A 22,401-nucleotide genomic window follows, 5' to 3' on the forward strand; every position below is an offset into this window, starting at 1 on the left:
CAATTTTGTGAATTACCTATAGTCAATCAGCAGACAAAGTGAGTAACTCACTCAATGAATAGATCCTATACAATCAACAAGATTATGGTTATAAGAGTAACTTCCAACCATATGTGTAATCAGAAACAGAGAACATATGGTTCGATTAACAGAACATATATTTAGCAAAATCATCAATTACAAACACAGAACAGATAAAAAATAGATACAGTTTCCTACCTCATTTGCTACACACCATCTCCGACCAACCTAACACACCATAATAGGTATTTAATACCTGTCCATCCCTACACACCACTTTGTGTCAATATGACAAGTTTCAGAAGAGTTGCAGCCTAGCTGCTATACCAAATTGTGTTAAAACACTAAATTCAATCATAATTTCCATGACTTAGCCACTGAATTAGAACATATCACTTCCTCCAACATGTAATTCCCAGCCTAAATGCAAATATAGAATTCAAGTGACGGTCAATACGAAAGTTTATGCACCCATTCAGATGCAAATCATGCTCATATTGGATATATTAATATCACTAAAAAGTTTCACACGCACTACGCATATAGATATTCAGTACTCAATCTTGGATCACAGAATAACAATTTACACAATTCTATGCAGTTCATACGAACCGAACGAAAGACTAGCATTCGTTTCGAACAACCCATACAACCCAAGAGGAAAAATCTAATTTCTAGTCCACACGCCCGTGTGGTTTTACATAGCTTGAATAGCTTGCCCTTATGGCTCAACACAGCCTGGCACACGTCCGTGTACCTTTCTATGTGCCTTACAAGGCCTGACACACGGCCGTGTCGTCTGTCCGTGTGAATTTTGCACTAAAAATTCCCACATACGATCTAGACACACGCCTGTGTGTCTCTAATTCGTGAACAGTGAATTACATGGTCTACCACACGGCCTGGTACACAGCCGTGTGGCGTCGACAACCATGTTTTCCAATGTCTGAAATTCACAGAAAGTCGGGTTTTCTATAAGCACCCGAAGTAGTTTTAAAGTAAAAATAGCGTAGAAGACTCCCAAGATATAAAACAACCATTCAATAACTTAATTAACCAACTTAATCAACAACATTACGCAATTACACACATAAATAATTATGTCGAAAGTTTCAACACGAAACCTTCAAACAAAACCAACACTTACCGAAGAATCAACAATAATTACTCAAATTAGTGCGTTGAGGTTTGCTACCTTCGATATCTACGCCTAATAGAGAAGCCAAACAATCATTTATTAGATAGTTTACACGATACACACGAAAACCAAATTCTACACATACAATGAAAAACAAAAGGGATCCAACGAAAATAAAAAGAATAACAACAACACTTACTCAGCAACCTTCCATCCGACACAAGAAACAATGTAACCCTCAATTAAACTTAAGATCATGAGTATCAAAGTAATCAAAAGAAAAACAAAGAAAAATAAAAACACAAAAATAAATGGGAAGAGAACAAGAAGAAAATAAATATAATAAAAAGAAAATATCAGAAAAGATGGACGAACATTAGTAAATATTTAATTAAAACAACCACCAAATTTATGACAATTAGAAAAAATAATTCTTAATGTATATATTAAGACTTGAACACAGGACTAAGAAGAGTACGAAAGCTTAACCATTGATACACTAGGCTCATCGTAGACACAGATTCACACTGAATTAAACCTAAGTCAAAAGTTCAAGGATAGAGGTTAGTTTAGAATAAAATAGCAAAATTTTCAAATATGCAACTCGAACACATAAGCAGGGCACATAACCGTAGATATAGAGACTCAGTTATGACAGAATTCTCTAGTTAAACATTCAAATTTTTGGGGCATTACAAACTTTGTTACACTCTACAGTAGGAGTTCCCCGAAACTCTTTTGCTTTTACACCACAGTATGAATGAACCACTAACATTCCAAATGAATTGCGAATACGGTGTGGATAAACCAATAATAACAAAAATGGTGGACGAACCACCAGAGTTTTTTTTATAAAAAGTTTTTTTTTGCAGACAAGTTTTCCATAGGTTGTGGATGCACAACACATTTGCAGATTAAAGCTGCTAATACGGTTTGTGTAAACCACTAGTCGGTGAAGATAAAAGCTTCTAATATGATGTGGGTAAACCACTAAATGGTGCAAATAAAAGCTGCTAATACAGTGTGGATAAACCACTAAATGGTGCAGACAAGCTGCTAACACTTCCTCCATACATATAGTCCCACCCCATACAATGCAGTATAGCAAGCTCAAACAGATCAATACAGTAGCAATCAATATGCTTATAACAAGTCAATACAGTAGCAAATAATATGCTTATAATATATCAAATCAGTAGCAAAAGTCATGCTTATTAAGTGTTCGGTTTAACGGTAACATAAGTCATGTTATACGTATAATAAAAAATACAGATGAAATAGACATGTGTATTATTCACAATTCATGCAAATATTTATATAGCATTAACTTATTCAATTAGATCATGGATTCTAGTATTATTCATATTATTAGGGACTCAATTGAATAAAATAAAACACTAACAATAGTTTGGGAACCATTCAGGGACTAAATTGAACAAAACATAAAATTCTGGGCAAAACTATAAAATATGAAAATAGGGGCAAAATTGTAAAATTTAAAAATAGAAAAAAATATAAAATCTAAAAAAATAGGGAAAATTTGTAAAATCTGAAAAACAAAGGATGCACAGTTGTGCGATCGGACCGTGTAGAAAGCCTTGGATCGTGTGGAAGGGGTACACAGTCGTGTGGTTGGGCTGTGTAACAGACTGAGGCCGTGCGAAAATTGAAAAACCTAGGGTTTCAAGGGAACATGGTTGTGTGAAGGGTCATGTGGCCCACACGCCCATGTGACTGGCCATGTGGCCCTATTTCGAGGCACGATTTTGTCTCGATTCACTTGTAAAAGAACACACACCTTTCATCAAGATTTTGAGCGACATCCCTCACGTTCAAATCCGGTCCGATGCACCTGTAACGAGTCCTTCAAATGATATTTGTACCCAGGTTAGGGTTTGTTTTCTAAAATTTATCAAGATTCGACGATATCAACGAAAGTTTGTCAAAAACTGTAAAAGATCGACTAATTGATTTGTAAGATCAATAACGGATAGAAATTCTACGAAATTTGGGGTCTACATTTTAGAATGAGATGCACTTATTGAACTTGATGGAATTACGGAGGCTATCAATGATGAATTCAATAATCGGTACATAACTGATTTATCGAGGATTGATTTGATATCAAAAGCAACAATAATTATCAACAATTAGGATGAAATTATGGTGTAAAGAAAAGAGAAAGAAAATAAAAAAAGAATAAATAGAAGGATGGAGAGCAAATTCTATTAGGATTTTCAAGGGGGCAAATTGAAATTCTAATTAGGGAAAAAAGATAAAAAGATGGTAGAATTGTAATTCTATTGGAATTTTTAAAAAAATGGTAAGATATGAATTCTAATTAGAAAATAATTGGGTCAATTTCCTAGGGCCGTCACCTGCAATTTTCCCAAGATTTTGCCAAAATTTGAAATTGAAATTAAAGGGGAGGAGGAGGCTTAAACCTTGGTCACTTAAGGGGGTTAACACCTTAGCGATTAGGCCATTGTCCATTTCTTATTTATTTTTTACGCTTAATCATATTGATAAGTTTTGGGGCCATTTTTGATGAAATTGTGAAATAAAAAGGGAAGGGATTCAAACCTAGGTCAATTGGGAAGGGAACTAACATACTAACCATTAGGCCTAACCCTATTTTTTATTCAACTTTTATCTCAAATACTATTTGTTTTAGTGTGACTTTTATCCTAGGTTGCTGAAAATTAAAAGGAAAAAAAATGGGAGGAATGAGATTTGAGCCTACGACTTCTAAAAAAGAGGCACTAACACCTAACCACTTAGTCTATGTCTTATTTTTATTTATTTTAGTCACTTAATTGTATATATTTATTTTGAGCATACTCTTTATTAGCTTACACATTTACTTAATTTGTTATTATTAACTTATTTAACTTTATAGTTTCTAACACATTCCTGTTTTAGTTTATATACAATAATTAATACTCATAGTCAAGCCTCATTATTAATATTTTAATTCATTTTACCATTTTCCAATTAGATCCCAACTCAATTAAAACACACTATTTTCAAATTAAACCTCATAAACAAGTTTCATTTTAGATTAATTAATTTATATACCTAATTATATTATTTTAATACTTTAATTAATCATTTATGTCCCTAACTTCGGTATCCATTTCAAACCCGAGATTTATAGATGCTCAAAGATAACCTTACAAAATGGGGTGTGATCACTTTCAATTTTTACAAATCCGATTCTTCTAACTCGGTTTTTAAGGTGTGACACATAATTTATTCTCTAATTTTTGAAATTAATATTATGAAAGGGAATTATCCGCTAATGATTTAAAGAACAAATTTGATGAGAGAATGATCGGGCAACAACAACGTGAGGCTGAGATGTACAAAAAATTGTGCAACGAGTAGCTTAAAATTAATAAAAAAATTGAAGAGTTTGAAATGAACAAGAACATGATTAATATTCACAATTAACTTGTGTATTGTGTGAGATAAAAAACTAGTATTATATAACGAAGAGATTATGATTATTTGATAAATATATAAATATATATACACAAAATCTTATACTAATTTATTTGAAAAGGCCTAATATATATTATTAAGATATTATATGTACAATAGAAACAATATATTAAATGTAATTTAAACAAGTGTAAATTTTATCATCAAGTTTGAATTTTATATTAACAAATATTTCATCCCAACGAAGCTTTGGTTCAATAATATAAGTTAAATTAATTGTTGAATTAGTTAATTAATTGAGTGCTTATAAATATTGAAATTGTTATAATTTAGAAAAAAGTCAAACACATACTTTATCTCTACACAAGGCCAACATAGAATATGAAAGAAAATTTTGTTGAGGCATGATCATGTAAAACCAGTACCACTATAAAAGTTAGTCCAAATTAATCCCAAAAATTGACCCTTGGGATCATACCTATGTGAAAAAAGACCGATGCATATCAAAATATATTTTAATAGGAGTAAAAACAGGTGAAATTAGGCCTACGACATTTTCTTTAAAGAAGAAGACGAAAAAAAAAAAGGACAAAATTACACCACAAAAAAATTGTAATCCTTGACGATTTTTATGAGCCGACTTAGCTAATATATCAACCTCTTTTTTAAGGATATGATAAGTACTTCAATGCTGAAATCGAGAATATACCATTGAGGAACCCTTCGAATCAGACTCAATTTCTTTTTAATTATATTTTGTAAAATATTTAAACGGATAATCCGGAAGAAATAGAGATTAAGCACGCATTTTAGCATTTGTAAAAAGGAAACAAGAATATATATAGCAATAAAAATAATGGCAGTGTATGATTGGAGATTGGTGCTTTTTGGTTTTGGTGGGGGCGAAACAAACACTATAAGACAGGTGTGTACCAAATAAGGAAAAGAAGAATGGGCATAGCCTCATAGGTAGGTTTTTAGGGATGAATCATCTTTGGACTACTTGATTTGATTTGGAGGGGCTTTGTCTCGTATCATTTTTGGCATTCCACCGATTTCATCATTATTTATATTTTATATATTTGGTGTCTTGTCTTGGTTCCAATGTATTCATCTATTAGCATTATTGCAATTATAATAGATTCATAAGTTTTTTAATTTCTTCTAACTACTATAAAAATTTTACATTATAAACTTTAAAATACCTACATTCAGCTTTAACTACTTATTCATTTAAATTATCGAAAAAACTTTATTTAGTTTTTATATTTATGTATAAATCCAAGTGACGCGATATGCTTGAATTGTAGTGGTAATGAAACTGTAAAATGCATTCATATATAAATTGGACACTTACGCGACTAAGCTAGCATCACACATTAGACTCTTCTAATTTATATTCTATTAAAATACTTGTTTTCATGACGTGTTATGCATCAAATTATAACATGGAAAATCAATTTAATATTTTTATAAATATATATAATTACAATAATTTTCATTATATTTATTGACATGTACAATTGATAAGGAGTAAATAGTGGAAATGATGGTGGTTCATCTTAATTAGATTGAGAAGTTGTTGTAAACGGCGATGTGAAGGGAAGTCGAGATACATAGTGAGGGAGAGAGAGGCTAAGGGAGGAAGAAGGTTCTTAATGTTTTGTTGTGTGTTCAATGATCTATTTGGTGTTGTGAGTCGATTTATATATAGGAAATAAAGGGTACCATTTGTCTTGAGATTATTGTCGTCAGAATCATATTATCTTCTCACAATGGCAATGATGTGATTTTCTAAGTTGGTGATGCAACATCTTAGTACGGTTCAGTAATCAATGAACCCAAAGTTTCATGTGCTTCTAAAGAATGTGGCTTGCTAAGAGTTCTTAGTGGTATTGCTTGTGTCTAAAACCTACCTGGGGTGGCGTTTGTCTAATGAGAACACGCATACGTTTTAAAATTTAAATATAAATAAATATAATAAACATTTTAAAGCATAATATCAATAGAAATTGAATATAACATCTTTCTCTATTTTAAATTTTTATTTGCATATAGATATGAATTATTTAAAATATGAATATCATAATATTTTATAATAAATTTTAATTATTTATTTAATAATTTTAAAAAAATATAATTGATAATTTATTTGTAAGTTAATTTTTTAAAATTATAATTTTTAATATAAAAATATATTTCCAATTAGGTATTATAAAAATGAAATATTTAGAAAATTATATAATTTTTTGATTAATTAATAAGTTATAGTTTTTACAATTTTAATAAATATAATGTTATTTATTATCAATAACTAATTTAATTTTTAAAATTATAAGTATTAAATTTGATTATTATGTCGCTAATCATTTAACATTATTTTATAGATTATTTTTATTAATAATTTTATTTTAAAAAGAATTTTAATTCTAAAATTTGCTTTGCAGGCTTAATGATAAGTAACTGTTCTAAGTTATTATAATTTCAAAATTACCTGTTTAGTAATAGTTGTATATTGTATTCTTAAAAATGTAAAATTTTCTTCTCATTTATATTAATAGTGTCCTTCATGAAAAGTCTTCAAAGTATCATCTTTTTGAAGTCAGTGAACCTTTTAATATGTTAAGTATTGTCCCTGTAGAGATTTTGTCTCTCAATCTAGTAACAATGAGTTTAATAAAGTGAAACTACCTCGTCAAGACGGACCTTGTATAGTGCATGAACACCTATCAAGGAAATGTAAGCATTTGCGCTTAGTAGGGTTTGAGTCCATGCCTTATAGCATATAAGGCACCTGTGGGCAACTACACTACCTCTTGAGCCCATCCCAATAAAGCATTTCCCTTTTGTTGAACTTGACATCCCTTCAAGTAGTCTCATGCACTTGATCTCTCCATAGAATTAGGAGACAAAACCACGATAAAAGATAATACCAAATGTGTTGAGGGATACATTAGCTCCAGATGGATAACAATTTAAAATTTTCTCTTAAAGAAGTTAATCTCCCTTCAACAAATAACTTATGTACAATTTTAAAACTATATATAATTATTCTATTATGCATTTATATATTATAATGTTTTTAATAAATTATTAAATGTTAGAAAACTTTATTGTAAGATGAAAAAATTTAATTTAAAAGTTTAGAATTTAATCACTTAATGCTAAGTCAACCTAATATATTTTAATTAAAGTAATGGATTTAAATAAATGACTTAAGGGTGTAAAAAGTTATTAATTTTTTTTAAAAAGTAATTAAGTTCCTCTTTTATTTTATTTTTTGCACTCAATTGATCACTTGAATTTTCAAAATGTATAAAAAAGGCCCTCAAACTTCAAAAAAAAAAAAAAAAAAAACCCTTACTTTTTTTTTCACTCAATTGGGTACTTGAACTTTCAAAATGCATCAAAAAGACCTCACAACTTTTCAAAAAAGCAATTAAGCCCCTGCTCTTATTAAAAATTAGAATTTTTTTTATAAAAAATAATAAATTTTAGAAAAATTATTAAATTTTAATAAAAAATTAAAATTTTAAAATTTATTAAAAATTAGATTTTTTATAAAAATTTAAAAAATTATAAAAATCATAAATAATTAACAACCCCTAGTTTTTTTTAATTAAGGTCATTATGTGTCACAACACAGCGTGACATGTGACGAAAAATGATAAAAAAAAATAAAACTCAATAAAAGTTATAAAAAAATTATAAAAGGCTTCTTCTGGTACGATAATTTTTATAAAATTTTAAATTTCAATACATTAATAAAACTGAATAGTTAAATTTCATTAATTTTAAAATAGGTTAATATCATGTTAATTATATTTTTAATATTTAATATTTTATGTTTAATTGCATTTAAAAAAGTACATATTAAATAGGATTGCTTTATTAATTTGAAAAGTTTAAAGAGTATTTTTAAGTCATATTTTCTTTTGGTATTATTTTCAAATATTTATTAATTTATGCTTAAATAAAGTCCCATATTTAAATAGAATAATTTTGTTATTTTTGAAAGGTATTTACTTTTTGTTACTTTTGAAGTTCACACTTTTAAATATAAGATGATTTATATATTTTGGCTTTAGTAATCTCAATTTGGTACTTTAAGAATTTTTTTTCTCAATTTAGGCTCTATATGTTTCATTGAAAATAGCTTCCTAAAAATAATTTTTGGAAAATGACTTACTTTTTTGGAAAAGCTAATATTTTCTGGTGTTTGGATAAATTTGTGTAAAATATTTTCTGTTGTTTGACAGATTTCTTGAAAATATTTCATAAGAGTTGTTTTCAATGAAATAAACATGCATTTGAGATTTATGATAAGTAGTGAATTGATTACAAAGTAATGTTAAGGTGAAATTATAGTAAATAATGAACCTTCATGATGTTAAGGATTAAATTGTAAACTTTGTGAAATTTATAATTGAAACAAGAGAAGTGATATACATGAAATTTTTTTATGTGAAATAAGATTTTATAATGAATTATTTGATTAAAGTGCTTATATGGTGAAAAATAAATTACATGGCAATAGGGACTAAATTGAAAATTTTATAAAAGTTTAAGTGTGAAACAATTTAATATGTGAATGAGGAAATTATGATAAAAGTTTAATGAAAGTGTTATGAGATGATGAAACATGCATAGAGTATTGTAAAAGTGAAATTGTGGAAAAATATTGAATTTTTATGATGACAAAGACTAAATTGTTAAACTTGAGAAAATATGTGGATGAAATAATAGAAGTGAAATGCATAGAAATTTTATATGTGAAACAAGATATTGAGATAAATTATGTGATTAAAGTGTAACAAGAAAGAAAATTAATTTAATATGATTAATTAGGGAATATTGAACTTTTATGACAAAAAAGGGACTAAATTGAAAGGTTATAAAAGTTTATAAAAAAATTATTTGATAAGTGAAGAATGTAGTAGAGAATGTAATATCCCAGTGCTTTACTTGATGTTCAAGTCGAGTATGGAGGTGTTATAGTGAATAGAGTCTTATCAGTTTGGAAAATATTTTACGAAAAAAAAATTTGGTAAGATATTTTAAGGGAATAAGAGGGTACTTTTACGTTGACTGGAAAATATTTTACGTTGACCATCCTATTTTACATGAAACAAGCATCGGAAAAGGCTGAAAATGTTTTCCGTAAAAGCCTTTACGTTGAAACAAATGAAGCCTTAATCTTTGTATTTGTAACCTCCCAAACTTGGTTTAGACGTTACAACCAAATTCTATAGATTACATTAGCCACCAAAATAACTTAGAAAATGATCAAAGTTTATCAAACAGTCCAACAGTACAAAAATAGTGGAGATGTTTAACATGTATTCAGTCCAATAGTAGAAATTTACATGCTTAACATGTATTCAGTTCAACAGTAGCAATAGACATGCTTAACATGCAATTAGTTTAATAGTAGCAGTAGGCATGCTGAACATGCAATCAGTAATACAAAAGCGATAGCAATCGTAACAAATCATCAAATATACAGTGACGGTAGACATGTAATATTCATATATCATACATTATAACAATAACAATTTAGTCATTAAATCACAGATTTCATCATATTCATAATATCAGGGACTCAATCGAGCAAATAAAATCTTTAAAAAAATTAGGGACTAAACTAAACAATTCACAAAATTCTAGGTAAAACTGTAAAATAGGGTCACACGCCCGTGTGGCCAGGCTGTGTAACAACTTGATGCCGTGTGAAAATCGATATATTACCCTACAAGAGAGACATGACTGTATGGCAGACCGTGTAATAGGTTGAGGCCGTGTGGTTCACGAAGTCTCTAAAATCTATAGGTGCACATGGCCGTGTGGGAGACTGTATGGCCCTAAACTTACACATGGTTTGCGCCGATTCACTTGGTAAAGAAAACACACCTTTCACCATAGGTCTGTTTGACGTTCTTTACACTCGATTTTGGTCCGATTCACCTAGATTTGGTCATTCAAATGACATTTACACACGAATTAATAATTGGTGTCAAGATTTCGACAAGATTATGAAGGATTTGGCAAGAACCCTAAAAGATTGATTAATCAAACAAAAGATTAGCGTTAGATAGTAATATAATGGAAATACGAGATCTAATCAATGGAACGAGGTGCATTTACCGTTTCTTGGCAGTGATACAAATATGATTGATAAAAATTACAAATCTGATAGGAAAACAATTGAACGAGGGATGATTTGATTCAGGAAAGCAAAATGATCAACAGCAATTAGGATAATGTTGAAAAGAAAAGAAAAAAGAGAAGAAATAGAAAGGAGAAGCAAAATTCTACTAGGAATTGAAAGTGAAGGTGCAAAGTCTAATTAGAAAAAAATGGGTTAAATACCTAGGGTTTTCGCATCATAGCAAATTACCCACTGTTGTCGAATTTAAAAGGAAAATGAATGGAGAAGGGAGGACCTAAACTTAAGACCACTAGGAGGAGAAACAAACTCTTAACCATCAAGCGTAATACTTATTTTTCATTTAATCATTTCTTCTAACATTATTTATTTCGGGGCATGACAATATTTTTCATTTAACCATCAAGCGTAGTACGTATTAAGCAATATTTTTAAATTAGAAGAATGCAAAATGATTTACAAACTCCTTATAAAAAAATTAAAATATCAATTGCCACCTTAGAGAAAAAGGTACCTATATGAGCATTTAGTGATAAAAAATTTAATTAGATTTTTTTCATTAACGAAAATCATTGTTGACCAATTTAACTGTTAATAGATGTTGATGTAGTTAACATAAACAATGATAAGCTAACACGACACCACGAAAATAAATATATTGACATGGCATGCCCTATTAACATATATTTATAAAAAAGTTAAAAATCCTTAAAAGATTATTAATTTTTTTAAAAAAATTTACATATAAAATGAATCTAGACATACGATCATCCAAGTTCGACTCAATGTGGATGTTTGTATGTATAAAGTTTCTTCTATATATGATTCAGAATATTATAAATATATATTTAAAATTGTAAACATTATAAAAATATAAAAAAAGTAAAAATAGTTAGTAACACATATAATAAAACCAAAATATCACACGAGTAAAATGAAATTTGACACAAATATATATATATATATTACACATGTATATTACGTAATACAAAATATCAACACAATATACATATGTGCATGTATAATAAAAGTGACAGGTATTTAAAAAAAAGTGATATAAAATAAGAAAACTAATTTGAATATATGTGTAATACATATACATATATTTGTATAAAATTTCATATTAGTGTTTAATAATGTATTTGAATAGACTTTTTGTTTTAATAAATTATTATAATTTTTTTTATGATTTAGAGTTTAATATTGTGGTGGACATCTTTTGCAATGCTCCACATGAGAAATAAAGATTCTTGCTGACCACTGAGAAAAAGTTAAATATTTTAATACAAGTTTTGAATAGACAATAATGCTTTAAAACCCAATTGATGAGATTAATAGAAGGTAGTTTGACCTTTCATTTATATGGCAAACATGAAGAGAGGTTTGAAAATTGCAAATTGCACCCAAAACTCCATCCCACATCACCCAACTCATACACTAGGGTTTTACAAAGCTTTAAATATTTATGTTGAAATCTAATTTTTAAATTTTGAGATATTAAATTTCTATTTTTTCATTTAAAATTTAAACCATCCATCTAATTTTGTTGTTAAAGTTATTAGTGTGGCAATTATAAAAAGTAAACATAATTTTTTCACATTCATTATTTATAATTTTTATCAATTTCATCCTTACTCTTTAAAATACATGGGAAATAATAAAAAATTAAAACTCAAAAGTTTTTTTTTTGTATTTTCAATAATAAAAGAGAAAATAAAATAAAATAAACCTTAAAAAATCTAAAATAAATTCCGAACTTCTTATTCTTACTTCCAAAGTTTAAATAAGTAATTCAATTTGAGATTATTCTTAGAAAAATAAAAAAAAATTAGTGTAAATATTCATATTTTGAATCTATTCATTTGTTAAATTATTAACATTTTTTTTTCTCTCAAACATTTTCTTTTTCTTTATTTTACCATGAAACCTTTTTTTTTTGTCATTAGCCGTATAATCTCCAAATCCCAACTGAAGAAAATAATCAAAGCTTTCACACCAAAAAGTTCCCATTCAACACTTATCACTACAATATATCCTTCAACAATATAAATCTAAAAAATAAAAAAATTTATGGTATTTTTTAGTGGAAGAGTCAAAGGTTCATGTAAAGGTCGAAATAGTGAAGCTTTGAATTCTCTTTTTAGTTTTATTTTCTTTGAAGCTTTTGCTTCTAATTTTTTCGTTTCTTTGAAACTGTTTATTGTTTAGGTTCAATAAAATCACAAATTATTTACAAAATTATATAAATTTTAAAAAACTTAAAAATTAATTGTTTTTATGAGCTTTTATTTTTTTTAAAGATTATATACTCTTTTTTTTATATTTTTAAAGAGTAATGATCCAATTAACAAAAACGGTAAACGAAAAATTATTTTTCTTTCTTTCTTTTTTTTTTTAATAATTTCTATGTCAATAACTCTAACAACAAACTTGGATGGAAGGACCAAAATTTTTAAATAAAAAGTAAATGGATCCAATGTCTTAAAATTAATGTACATAGGCGAAATTTTAAGTTTTAAAAGAATACAATGACCTCTGGTATGTTTAAATCTTTTGCAAACAAACTTATAAAGGTGAAAGATACTATAGTCTCCCCAACCTGGCCTAGACATTAGACCCGAATCTAGGAGATTACATCGGCTACCAGAACGGCCTAGTAGCGATCAAGGTTTATTAAACAATCATTTTAAAACATTTGTCTATTTTGGTAGAAAACTTTAGTCTATTTTTAGAAAAGTTTACAAGTTTATCAAAAACTGATTTAGCTTAACTTTCCTACATAATGGTGACTACTTTTGAAAACTTAATTAATTTCATGTTTATTTAATATTTAAAATTTTGTGATCTATCAGCGGATAAATTGATACTTGACTTACTTCTAATGGAAGTTGTATTCCATGCATAAATAATTAAATTCCCTAATTTTAATAACCTAATCAAACTTAAAGGTCATGTATGTTGAATAATCCATAACAAAAACTTAAGTCCCATGCCATAGTTTAAATAAACCATTACAATTTCTGAATAACGAAAAATTTAAAATAATAAATCTAAAATATTTTAATAGACAAAATTAAGCTAAGATCATCCGGATGCCGTGTCTGCATCCTAATCTGGTGGGTTATGTGTAAAGATGGAGAATAAAAGGGAGTGAATTATGAAGCTCAGTATGAGTTAAATCACAAGAAGATCAGTGCAAACAATTGATAAGTCACATTAAATAATAACGCATAGTATAATTGCAATCAAATAGAAACTTAGAGAATCGTTTTTTTTTCAATGTAACCATCAATAGTATCACATAATTCACAATAATAATATTAGTTATCGATTTTTTAGTTCATCTCATTGTCACAATATCTAAATGTTCACCACTATGCATATGCTTATGAATGCAATACAATTTCAATTATTAGAAAAGGGCCCTAATCCGCCACAACACACCACAATAGGAGTTCCCCAAAACTCCTCTACCTTTACACCATGTTGCGGATAAACCACTCATCGTTGTGGATGAACCACTTGTTGTGGATAAACCATTAGTGATAAAAAGGGTAGATAAACCACCGAGGTTTTTGATAATTTTGTTTTGCAGACAAGCTATTAGTAGGTTGTGAATGCTCAACATGTTTGCAGATAAAAGTTGCTCAAACAGTGTGGATAAACCACTCAATGGTGCAGATAAACTGCTCAACTTCCTTCGTTCATATCGTCTCACCCTATGCAATGCAATATGACATGCTCGAAACATATCAATACAATAACATTTAATATGATTTTAACAGAACATTAAGATAGCAATCATTACGCTTATAATAGTTTGGTCTAGTGGCAAATATTATGCCTATAACAGATCGATTCAGTAGCCAAAAACATGTTTGTCATGTGTTTGGTTTAGCAGTAACATAAGGTAGGATGTACGTACAATCACAATTATAGATACAATAGACATATATATCATTCTCAGTTCATGCAATTATATATATAACATTAATTCAACCAATCTGATCATGAATTCTAACATTTATTCATATTATCAAGGACTTAATTGGAAAAAATAAAACACTAAAATAATTCAGAAATCATTCAGGGCTAAACTGATCAAATCATAAAATTTATGGGACAAAACTGTAAAATAAGGGCACATGGCCATATGGCCAGGCCATGTGCAATGCCTTAAGTCGTGTGGGGGGTTACACGGCCGTGTAATAGACTAAGGCCATGTGGAAATTAAAAAAATCAAGGTATAGGAGAGACACGATCGTGTGGCAGGTTGTATGGAGAGTCCTAGGTCATGTGAGAATCGAATATCCTAGGGTTCCAGGGGGATAGGGCCGTGTGGGGCCGTATCCTGAAGCTCGATTTACCCCGATTCGGTTGTAAAAAACACACACCTATCACCGGGATCTCAAACGATGTTCCTTGCGCTGAAATCTAGTCCGATGCATCTAAAACGGGTCCTTCAAACGATAATTTCACATGGGTTAACGTTTGTGTTCTAAGATTTATCAATATTCAATGATATTAATGCAAGATTTGTAAAGAACTATGAAAGGTTGACTAATTGATTTGAAAGTTCAATATCAGATAGATATGTTTTGGAGTGTCTTTGGTGAAATTATGAAATAAAAAAGGAAGGAGGAGGCTCATACCTAGTTCAGTAAGGGGAAAGAGCAAGTGTTTAACCATAGGGCTACTGCCCATTTCTTGTTCAATTTTTACTCCAAATAATATTTGTTTTAGTGTGGCTTTTATCCTAGGTTGCCGAAAATTAAAAGAATAGAAATGGGAAAAGGGTGACTCAAATCTTAGCTTGTAAGAATGAGACACTACGCTTAACCATTCAGTCTATATCTTTTTTTTGTTTATTTTAGTCACTTAATTGTATATATTTATTTCGGACTCAACTTACATATTCTTTATTAGCTTACACATTTACTCAATTTTTTTATTAACTTATTTAACTTTATAGTTCTTAGCACATTAGCTTATATATAATAATTAATACTCGTAGTAAAATCTCATTATGAATATTTTAATTCATTTCACTCCTTTTCCAATTAGGTCCTAGCTAAATTAAAACACACTATTTTCAAATTAAACCTCATAATCAAGTTTCTTTTTAGATTAATTAATATAATAATACATGATTATATTATTTTAATACTTTAATTAATTATTTATGATCTTAATTTTGGTATCTGTTTCAAACCCTTAATTTATTTACAACGCACAAAGATAACATTATAAATCGCGGTGTGACCACTCTCGATTTTCACAAATTTGATTCTTCTAACCTGGTTTTTGAGGTGTGATAGATACTTGCACTTCAAGTTTAGTGTAAAATACACTTACCTTTTATAGTTTTAAAAATGCTCACTTACTCCCTTAAGTTAAAGAAAATCTCATAATACCCCTTAAAATCTATTTACTCAAGCAATTTTTAAATAAAAAGATAATTATACCCTTATTATTTATCTTTTCTATTTAATTTTATCCATTTCTCTATTTTTAATTACAAAATAATTAAAGTTTAATTACTTATTGAAATGCTATAAAATTAAATATATTTGAATTTAATTAAAATTAAATATTTTAAATTTATTTTTAATTCAAATATATATTATCCTAAAGATGAATTTATTAAATTATTTTTATGTAAAATTAGTTAGTTACCATTGTTTAGAAGGTTGTAATGGGACAAAAGTTGATTAAAATATAAAAGTAAAAAATAAAGAAAAAAATCATCTAAAAGTTAATATTATAATTAAATTAAAATTTAAATATTTAACATGCATTTGCATAAAAAATTATTAAAAAAAAAACAAAACAAAAAGTAGAAGAGAAGACGCAAACAAACTATAATTATAATTGATAACATTTTTTAAAAGATAAGTTTACAACCAATGAGGTATTAGCCTAATGAAAAAGTCAAGGTCACGGGAAATTTAAGATCTTATGTTTGAGTGTCACCATATGAGAGTTCTCTATATTTATTCCGATTTATATCCCACTATATGTGGATAATGTATAGAGTCGTCCTAGTATAGATATGGATATATTCTGGTTATCAATCTAATTGTGTTATATTGTAACCTCCCTAACTCGACCTAGACGTTAGATTCGAAACCGGAAGACTATATCAGCCACCGAAACGGCCTAATAGGGTTATCAGAGTTTTTGAAATGCGTTGATTTAAAAATTTATTTAGTTTAATAGAAAACTTAGTTTAGATGTTGATTTACTATTCCTTAATGTTTTAATTATCTTCTAGTAGCGAAAAAGATGATATTCTCTTAAGTTTTTAATAAAACCAGGGTTCATGCTTCATCAGTTAATGGTGTAAAAATTTAACCTCCTAATTAAAATCATAATTAAATGTCATGCAACAATAAAAACATCTTAAGTCCTAAATCTCATACCATAGTTCAAACATTACAGACCTCAAATAATAAAATAAATCAAAAGAATACGTTTTAATAAATTGAAAATAAGTTGGATTGTGTCGAGACTCTCTGAATGACGTGCCCACGTCCTAACCTAGTGGGTTATCTATAAGAATAAAATTAAAAGGGGAGTGAGCTTTGAGGCTCATTCTGACTCCATTTACAACAAAATTAACACGACACTCATTAGGACACATTTGTTAACATTGCATGGAATAATCAAACATAGCAATTCAATTCATAATATCAGTTTTTCAGATGCAACCATCATTGATATATCAAAAATCATGATAATAGTTTTCAGGATAATCAAATGATCAAAATTGCCACAATAATCAAATCATTAAGCTATATATCCTATGCATATATAGACATATATATATAGATTCACGTATATGTATCGTAATATAATTTTTCAGATTTGTATGCACACGGTTTAAATGATCCCATACAGTTTCGAGTTTTAAACAAAATAATTCCTACCCCACTACTACACACCATAGTAGTAGTTCCCCAGAACTCCTTTACCTTTATGCCACGTTGTGGATAAACCGCTACTGGTCCAAAGATAACAACTGCCATATTGGCTATGGACACACAACAAGTCTTCATAGTTGGAATTCGCCTTTGGTTGTGGGTTCACAATAAAAGTCCTACGGATAAAACCTTCTTTTTGGCTGTAGATTCTATAGCATAAACCTGCCATTGGAATCGGCCTTTGGCTATGGATTCACAGTAGTACCCACAGATGGAATCTACCATTTGGCCCTGAATACACATCAATTTGCAAATAAGAACTGCCGCATGGCTATGCTTCGCACTTGCCATTTTTCTCCCAGATTTACTACTTAATCTTCCTCCGTTCATAACAAACCAACCCATGCAATGCATTAAGGCATATTAAATAATCTAACACATGGCCAATTAGTAGCAATTCAAGCTTTTCATGTTTTTAGTATTGATAATAATATAGGGTATGCCATTCATACGATTGCGAGTATATATATTCAAAGGTAACATATACTAACCATAATTCATGCAAATATTCATAAATATAAATAAATACCACTAAAAATAGTTTGAAACCTATTCAGGGACTAATATGATCAAAACATAAAATTTTGGTCAAAACCGTAGTTTCTAAGTTACAGGGGACACACGACCATGTGACCGGATCGTGTAGGAAGCCATGGGCCATGTGGAAGAGTTACATGGTCGTGTGGCTAGGCCGTGTGAGAGAGTGGTCATGTGGCAATTCGAAAATTCAACCTACAAAGAAGACACAATCGTGCAACAGGCCATGTGAGGGGTCCTAGGCTGCGTAAGAAGCGTAACCTTAGGGTGTCAAGGGTGGCATGGTTGTGTAGTCTACACGGTTGGCCCACACACCCGTGTGGTAGGCCGTGTGATCTAGGCTAGGTTCAGTTTTGCCTCGATTTTCTCATAAAAGAACACATACTTGACTTCTGGGGTTTCGCACGATGATCCTCACATCTAATTTGGCTCGAGATACCTACAACAGGTGTTTCAGTTGACAAATAAGCAAGAATTAATATCGACTTTCAAGATTTATTGAAATTATCAAGATTTTTGGGAAAAATTTGTAAAAGATCATTTTATCGATCTTGAAATTATTGAGAACAAGTATTCTATAGATATTCAAGATCTAATTATAAAGATTTAGAATGGTCTTACGGTTCTTGGTATGTTAGAGACAAAATTGATGGCATTATGCTAAATCGATACGAAGAATGGATTGAACGAGACTCAGTTTCAAACTCGAGATCAAAATAAAATTTCCAGTAATATCAAAAAATAATTGTAAATGGGAAAATGTAGAAGAATAGGGGAAGAAATAGGGAAAGCAATTCTAGTTTAGGTTGAAAAGGAAAACCAAAATTCTAATATGATTAGAAAGGAAATTAAATGACTAGGTTAAACAAAATTTAGAGGGTTGATTTGGAAAATAAACCAGTCTGCTGAAATTTAAATAGAATGGAAGGGAATTGGTGTGATTTAAACCTAATTGCAAGGGGAAATATGCTAAGGCCTTAACATTTGAGCTACTATCCATACTTGATCATTTTCTACCACATTTAATATATATACTAGCTTGGTTTGTTCTCTAGTTACTGAAAATTAAAAGAGGAAAAATGAATAGAGTGGGGCTTTAACCTTGGTTCGCTAGGGAGTTTACTAAGCTCTCTACCACCTAGACTAAGGCTTCTTTCTTGATGATTTTATTAATTCTCACCCTATGATTTTTGGGGTGTTACATATATAATGATTAATTGTAGTTATAGTTTTTTGTATGGTTGTAGTTATGTGAATGTATTCTTTGTAATTAAAATTGTGACTGAACATATAACTTTTTTAAAAAAACAACTTATATATATTAATTGAAAAACACATTATGTTCAAAATATGATTATATTAGGCTACAATGCAATTTATAATTTAATTAAAATTTAATTATTTTAATTGAAACTTTTTGAATATAACAAAAATAAATGGAATAATAAATAAGTAATAAATGATAAAATGGTCATTCTATTTAAAATTCATTTAATAAATTTTTTAAGAGTTAGTAGATTTTTCATCAAACCTTGGAAGTAGGGGTGTGCATAATTCGGGTAAAATCGACCGAATTCGGTTAATCGGTCGGTTAATCAAATTTTTTCGGTCGGGGGTCGGTTAATTTTTTTATGATTTTTCGGTTAACGGTTAATTCGGTTCGAAACCGGTAGGTTAACCAAAAATTTTCGGTTAACCGAAAAAATTAATAAATAAAATTATCCAACCCAGCCCAAACTCAATTACCCAACCCAATAAAACTAAAACTAAAGTTTACCCAATTACCCAATCCAATAAAACTAAAACTAAAAGACAACCCAATTTACTAAAGTCTAAAACCCAATTTACTTTAATAATTTATAAATTTTAAAAATTTTAAAAATAAAAAATAAAAAAAATTCGGGTAATTAGGGTATTTTTTGTTAATTCGGTTAATTCGGTTAATTCGGTTAATTTGGGTAATTTGGGTAATTTTTAACCAAAAATAAAAAATACATAATTTTCGGTTAATTCGGTTAACCGACCTTATTAACCGAAAAAATTTCGGTTCGGTTAATTTTTTTAAAAAAAATCGGTTCGATTAACGGTTAAAATTTTTGGAAGGTCGGTTAATTCGGTTATAGTAATTTCGGGTCGGTTAACAGGTCGGTTAACCGAATGAACACCCCTACTTGGAAGGTGAGTGGGAATTTTTCAAACTATAACAAAATAAATCGACTTTTTTTTTATCAAACTTTGGGGAGGTTTCAATACTTTTTTTTAAAAAGTAATATTTATTAATAACAAAATTATATTTGGGATCTTGATATGATGATATTTTTGTGAAAAACAACTTAAACAAGGATAAGGATAGAAATATTTTAGAAGAAATGGAAGTTGAAATGTAAATTTATAATTTGATTGAATTCTATTCCATCCTTCAAAATCATATTTACCTAAATGATTTTATGTATAGTTTGTTAGAATTTTAGCATAAAGAAAGAAATGAGAGAGTGAAGTCTTATCTTATCACACTTTATGCGACAACTAATGGGTGGTAAAGTAAAATTTCAAGTATGGAGTTGATAGTAACGTTGAACATATTCGACCCCACTAATATTTGTATTTGTTTTTGAATCTTTTTATTCAAAAAAATGAAACAACCTAATTAATCAAACCAAAACCTTTCATTTCTTGTTTATTTATTGCTTGATGTTGGTCCCAAAATGGACCGATATCAAATGCTCTTTTTCTTGTTTTGTTTATAAGTAAAATTAAAATAAAATCATTGTTATTTACTATATTTAATTTAAATTATAATTAATTTTAATTTTTTATAATAAAAAATAAATATTTACTATTTGAACAGTTTAAAAAACTCAAAAAATCTTACAAAATCGAATTCAACTCAACTCTAACTCTAATTAATTTTTTAAGGAATGTTATAACCTTCTCCCTTTCACTTTTGCCCAATCCTTTTGTATTGGCATCAATCTCTTTGCATATATATATATTTGTTGTTGTAAAGTTTTGGTGAATATTTTGCCACGAAAAGCCTACACTAAAGATTCTCAAAGTATGAATATATACTTATAAAGGCAATTTAAATGCAAAAGGAATAAAACAGTTGCTTTGTCCTTAAGATAAATTATGCTCCATCTTGTCTATGAACTGATATGAAGTCTCCAAACACAAGCTTCAACCTGTTCATGTTATACATTTGAATTCAAGTTGGAGATTACCAAACTAGAAAGAAAAAATGGTATCTAAATTCTAATTGCGAATATGGCCCCAACTCTAATGATCAGAACAAAAGACCCACTTTTTCTTTTTCTTTTTTACAGAAAAAAACAGAAGATCCACTTGAAAAATATAGAAAATATTAATATTAAAGAAGAGAATGGGATGAGCAAAAGGGGAATAGAAGAAGTTGATGCATGCGCAATATAAAGGGCAGCTGAGCTGATGATGATGAATGGGCCATTAAGGCCATTTGAAGTCAAATCCTATCACTCTTTTTGGGAATTGACTCAATATTGTTCCAAACTACTTTTTTTTTTTAAATTTTTATTTTACATACTGAAAAGTGCTATTTATTATTATTTGGTGCGTACGATAATAGAATTAAGTATCCATTTATATAATATATAAATGTATGTGTTTGAAATTTTTTTAAAACTGATTAACGTATTCTTTGTTATTCATTATATTATTAAATTTCTCATTTAAATATTTTTATTTTTTATGAGTTTTATCATGGTTATAAATGATAAATTTAATTTCACTAAAATATTTAGTTAAATAAATTTATTTTATAAAAAAAATTATCGTATTTATAAATAAGAATTCTATTCAATTAAAGGAATTTGATTAAAACAGATAAATAACTTAAATTTCATTTTAAAAGAAAAAAATATAATTGTTATAATATATTTATCTATTATAATTATATTACAAACTGTTATAGTCAATTTATTCACTATCATGAATAGCGAGCAGTTTAATTTACAATAATATATCATTTTTTTTATAGTTTGAGTACTGCTTCAATTTAATATTGATTAGGATTTTTTTTACTACCACTATATTTGAATATTTAAAATAATTGATATATATTATTTATGTTCATTATT

The sequence above is a fragment of the Gossypium hirsutum genome, chromosome D05 (genome assembly GCF_007990345.1).
Source record: "Gossypium hirsutum isolate 1008001.06 chromosome D05, Gossypium_hirsutum_v2.1, whole genome shotgun sequence".
Taxonomy (NCBI): Eukaryota; Viridiplantae; Streptophyta; class Magnoliopsida; order Malvales; family Malvaceae; genus Gossypium; species Gossypium hirsutum.